The sequence below is a fragment of the Panthera onca genome, chromosome B1, assembly GCF_046562875.1.
Source record: "Panthera onca isolate mPanOnc1 chromosome B1, mPanOnc1 haplotype 2, whole genome shotgun sequence".
NCBI lineage: Eukaryota > Metazoa > Chordata > Mammalia > Carnivora > Felidae > Panthera > Panthera onca.
In genome coordinates, this window is record NC_138342.1 from 122,434,154 (window position 1) to 122,440,569 (window position 6,416).

Sequence of the window (6,416 nt, forward strand, 5' to 3'; positions counted from 1 at the left end):
AGATAAGGAGATGTAATGGAAGAAAGGCAGGAGGGGTGAGGCACAAGAGCAAATTGACCCACTGTGTGTAGCTTTGGACATGGAGGAGGTAGCCCCAGAACCAAGAAATGGGAGCAGACTTTACAATCTAGGAATGGCTCTCAGCAGGCAGCTGCAAAAAAGTGAGGTCTTCAGTACTATGACAAATAGGAAATGAACTAAGCCAATAACCTTTCAGGGCAAGGAAATAGATTCTCTCTGGAGTCCTTAGGAAAGAATGCAGTCCAGCCAATACTTGGCCAGATTCCAATCTACAGAGCTTATTATTAAGATAACAAATTTGGGGGCGCCTGGGTGGCTCAGGGTTCAGCTTCCAACTTTGGCTCAGCTCATGTTCTCCCAGTTTGTTTGAACCCTGCATGGGGGTCACTACTGTTAGTGCTGAGCCTGCTTCAGATCCTCTGTCCCCCCACCCTGTCCCTCCCCTGCTTGTGTGCTCTCTCTCAAAAATAAAAACACTTACTAAAAAAGAAAAAAAAAGGTAACAAATTTGTATTGTTTTAAGCCACTAAGTTCATGGCAATTTGTTACAATAGCAATACAAAAATAATACAATCCGTCACCACTTCCAAGTTTCCAGCATTGCTCCATGGCCTGCAGAAAAAGCTGGCACTCATTGTTATGGCACTTGGTCCAGAATTCAGAAAAACTGAAGGAGAAAGTGAAATTAGAGAAGCTGTAGCCAGGCTGCTGCCCCATGCCACAAGGTGACCCAGCAGATCCATGCCAGTGTGAGCGAGTTTCAGTGCTACCCAGGGATCTGCACCAAGCTCCCTAGCATTAAAATATGGCTACTAGTCCACATCCATTTTACAAATCTCAGGTAACACGTGTCATATGGCCCACACTCATCTATTCATGGAAAGGAATTCTGATAACTGTAGTCCACTTTAGCTAAGTCAATATGGCATCAATCTGCCAGAAAGAGTTAACACATTCAGTTGGGAATCATTGGTAAGTAAACCACATAAATAAAGTTGGCCCAGTTTGGTGTTATACTCTATCCTGGTTGGTCTACAAGCTCGAGGATTTATTCCCAAAAATATTTGCCACATTTCTTTCAACATAAATCTGCCAATTTTCTTGATATATGTTATTTCCCCCTACTTCAAAATTTGTGATATCTTCCCTGGGGCACAGTGAAATCTGACTTTAAATGGGAGTGTAGGCAACAAGGGCATCTGGAGGTGTCTTAAGGAGATGGGGCATCCCCTTGTGTGACAAATACCCTAGGTGAAGTCATTAGAAGCTTTTCAAACACAGGGAAGGATGTTATTCTCAGACATGGAAGACAAGCTATTTCCACAGACCAAAACACCTCAATATGACTCAGGGTCCCAGAGCCTCAGCTTCATCTGAGCCCAACCAGATGTCCTATTCCCAGGTTCAGGGCTCTACTCCTGCCCAATCAATGCCTTCATGTTCACATGACAAATTTGGAAAAACTGTGAATTCAATTGACATTGTAATTCTGCAACCACACAATTAAATTGGAGATTTAATTTTCCACCGATATTGGCCATGTAATATTAAAAATAAGAAATATTTGCTATTAAAAATAGGGCTGTCAGAGAAATTCTATTTTGTTTGTTTGGTTTTGTTAATTTTGAGCTTAAAGGCTGAACTTGTCGTTTTCTTTTTATAAATGCTCCTCTTCACTCAGAGGAATCCATCCTGTATCAAAGACCTTCTAGTCCTCATTATAGCCATAATGGTCAAGTAAAGCAGTCATTCCTCCCCCTAAATAATTTATTCAGTAGGAATAATATTACAACTAACCACAGGTGGATTTGTTTGATTAATTGTGATGCACTACATGCAATGAATTAATAGCATCCATTTTGTGCTGGCAAGGGGCTCAACATTCATTCAAGTTCAAAAATGCAGCTAAGCCATTTACCACATCCCATTATCAAGGGACTGCTTTTAGAATCTACTTCTTACAGGGAGGAGGAGCCAAGATGGCAGAAGAGCATTGAAGTTTTTCGTGTGTCTTGCATCCATGAAATACAGCCAGATCAACACTAAACCATCCTACACACCTAGAAAACTGATTGGAGGATTAACACAACAATCTGCACAACCTGAACCACAGAATTCAGTAGGTACGTGGCGTGGAGACGTGAACTTGGGGAGAGAGAAGCCGATGGCGGGTAGGGAGCCACCTTTGCAGGTGCAGAGAGGACGGAGACTGGGGGCGGGGGAGAATACGGGAAAAGCATCCCTCCCCAAAAGCAGCTGGAGAGAAAGTGGAAAATTGGAAACAACTGCAGGGACTAAACTAAAAAGGGAGAAAGGAGAAAGGAGAGGGTTTAAATCCCATTAAGACTGTAAACAAGGGGAGGGCAAAGTCTGCAACTCCACAACTCAATACCTGGCGGTGCTCTGGTGGGAAGGGTGAATCCTCAGGAACAGAGTGGGGTCCGGGAAGTCCTCAGGCCACACGGGGAAAAGCAGTTCCACTGCTGGAAGGACATTTGGTGGAGACTGTTGAAGCCACCTGGTCCCAGCACACCGCAGAAAACAGCCACATTCACTGATGCTGGAACAAGGCTGTTAAGGGTGAAGCCTGGTGCCAGATGTGTGTTGTGATTTTCCATAATCCCTGAAATGCTGCTGCTACACTATCTCGCAAACTTTTTCTGGGGCAGGTTGGCACCTGACCGCAGTCTTGGAGCACCGGCAGCAGCAGGGTCCAGCAGGCATTCCTGGGTGCAGCTGGCATTTGGTCATTGCTCAGTGAGACCCTCCCACAGAGGGGCGGAACGGGCCAAAGCCGCAGTCCTTCAGAAGTAAGGGGCCAGGGAAAACAGCCGCATCTGAGACAAAACTCAGGAGACAGGTACTGCCTGGGGCTTGGTCACGGACAGTGAAGAAGCAGCGAGTGGATGAAAGCTGAAGACAGAGGACAGGTGTGTGATTGCTGATCAGAGAGAACAGAGTTCTCATACTGGAGACTGGATAGCTGGGTGACGCCATTTTCACCACTCCCACGCATGTGCATACACACCTACAAGTGCTGTAACAATCCACCCCAGTAGGCTAGCAGCGCCATATAGTGGAGAACGGAGCTGTTACACTGAGCCCCGCCCAACTGGGCCAACCTCATTCTTTAAGAACACAAGTCTCACTGCCTACTTAGATTATGGACTATACAGTGCTACATAGTCTGACTTTTAGGAGAAAACAAAGTAATTTCAGTCCTATTTCAATCTGTTAGCAGGTCCATCTACTCAATTTTCTTTCTTTCTTTTCTCTTTTATACTATATTTTTTCTTGAATACAGAAGGAAAAAATTCATTTTTATTTTCAGTTTTTATTAAAAATATTTTTCTTTAATTTTTTACTATATTTTTTGCTTTTATGTAAATTTTTTCAAATTCTATTTTACTTCCATCATTTTATTTTAGTCTACTACAATGTATTCACTTTTTCAAATTTTCAAACGATTTCTTTTTTTTTCTATTTTTCTCTTTTTCATTTCTTTTCTTTTTCTTGACTACAGAAAGAGAAAAAAATCCTTTTTTATTTTTAATTTTTATTAAAATATTTTTCTTTAATTTTTTTCCTACTATATTCTTTACCTTTGTGTAAAGGTTTTCAAATTCTATTTTACTCCCATCATCTCATTTTAGTCTACTTCAGTGTATTGATTTTTTCAAATTCTCAAACGATTTCCTCCCCCCCACCTTTTTTTTCTCTAATCTGTCAAACCACTTTCAACACCCAGACCAAAACACACCTAGGATCTAGCATCATTTATTTGATTTGTGTATGTGTGTGTTTAATTTTTTAATTTTAATATTTTTTAATTTTAATTTTTTCATTTTAATCTTCCTACCTCATTAATTCCTTTTCTCCCTTCAAAATGACAAAACAAAGGAATTCACCCCAAAGGAAAGAGCACGAAGAAACGACAGCCAGGGATTTAACCAACACAGATACAAGCAAGATGTCTGAACCAGAATTTAGAATCATGATAATAAGAATACTAGCTGGAGTGGAAAATAGATTAAAATCCTTTTCCGCAGAGATAAAAGAAGTAAAAAATAGTCAGAATTAAATTAAAAATGCTATAACTGAGCTGCAATCACAGATGGATGCAGCAGTGGCAAGGATGGATGAGGCAGAACAGAGAATCAGTGATATAGAGGAAAAACTTATAGAGAATAATGAAGCAGAAAAAAAGAGAGAGATTAAGGCAAAAGAGAACGATTTAAGATTTAGATAAATCAGTAACTCATTAAAAAGGAACAACATCAGAATCATAGGAGTCCCAGAAGAGGAAGAGAGAGAAATAGGGGTAGAAGGGTTATGTGAGCAAATCATAGTGGAAAACTTGCCTAACCTGGGGAAAGACACAGACATCAAAATCCAGGAAGCACAGAAGACCTCATTAGATTCAACAAAAAATGACCATCAACAAGCCATATCATAGTCAAATTCACAAAATACTCAAGCATGGAGACAATCATGAAAAGCAGCAAGGGAAAAAAAGTCCCTAACCTATAAGGGAAGACGGATCAGGTTGGCAGCAGACCTATCCACAGAAACTTGGCAGGCCAGAAAGGAGTGGCAGGATATATTCAATGTGCTGAATCAGAAAAATATGCAGCCAAGAATTCTTTATCCAGCAAGGCTGTCATTCAAAATAGAAGGAGAGAAAAAAGTTTCCCAGACAAACAAAAATTAAAGGATTTGTGACCACTAAACCATCCCTGCAAGAAATTTTAAACCAGACAGAGACCCCACTAAAAAGGAGAACTATAAACCAATTTCCCTGATGAACGTGGATGCAAAATTCCTCAACAAGATATTAACCAACCGGATCCAACAATACATTAAAAAAATTATTCACCACGACCAAGTGGGATTTATACCTGGGATGCAGGGCTGGTTCAATATCCACAAAACAATTTACAGGATTCATCACATCAATAAAAGAAAGGACAAGGACCATATGATCCTCTCAATATGTATAGAGAAAGCTTTTGACAAAATACAGCATCCTTTCTTGATAAACACCCTCAAGAAAGTAGGGATAGAAGGATCATAGCTTCAGATCATAAAAGCCATATATGAACAACCCAACACTAATATCATCCTCAATGGGGAAAAACTGAGAGCTTTCCCCCTAAGGTCAGGAACAAGACAGGCATGTCCACTCTTGCCACTGTTATTCCACATAGAATTGGAAATCTTAGTCTCTGCAATCAGACAACACAAAGAAATAAAAGGCATCCAAATTGGCCAGGAGGAGGTCAAACTTTCACTCTTCGCAGATGACATGATACTCAATATGGAAAACCCAAAAGATTTCACCAAAAAACCACTAGAATTGATTCATGAATTCAGCAAAGTTGCAGGATATAAAATCAATGCACAGAAATTGATTGCATTCCTATACACCAACAATGAAGTGACAGAAAGAGAAATCAAGGAATTGATCCCATTTACAGTTGCACCAAAACCCATAAAATACCTAGGAATAAATCTAACCAAAGAGGTGAAAAATCTATACACTGAAACTACAGAAAGCTTATGACAGAAATTGAAGAAGACACACACAAAAAAAGGAAAAAGATTCCATGTTCCTGGATAGGAAGAACAAATATTGTTAAAATGTCAATACTACCCAAAGCAATCTACATATTCAATGCAACCCCTATCAAAATAACACCAGCATTCTTCACAGAGCTAGAACAAATAATCCTAAAATTTGTATGGAACAAGAAAAGACCCCGAATAGTGAAAGCAATCTTAAAAAGAAAACCAAAGCAGGAGGCATCACAATCCCAGACTTCAAGCTGTACTACAAAGCTGTAATCATCAAGACAGTATGGTACTGGCACAAGAACAGACACTCAGATCAATGGAACAGAATAGAGAACCCAGAAATGGACCCACAAACATATGGCCAACTAATCTTTGACAAAGCAGGAAAGAATATTCAGTGGAATAAAGACAGTCTCTTCAGCAAGTGGTGCTGGGAACACTGGACAGCGACATGCAGAAGAATGAACCTGGACCACTTTCTTACACCATACACAAAAATAAACTCAAAATGGATGAAAGACCTCCATGTAAGACAGGAAGCCATCAAAATCCTCAAGGAGAAAGCAGGCAAAAACCTCTTTGATCTTGGCCACAGCAACTTCTTAACTCAACACGTCTCTGGACACAAGGGAAACAAAATAAAAAATGAACTACTGGGACCTCATCAAAATAAAAAGCTTCTGCACAAAGAAGGAAACAATCAGCAAAACTAAAAGGCAACTGATGGAATGGGAGAATATATTTGCAAATGACATATCAGATAAAGGGTTAGTATCCAAAATCTATAAAGAACTTCTCAAACTCAACACCCAAAAAACAAA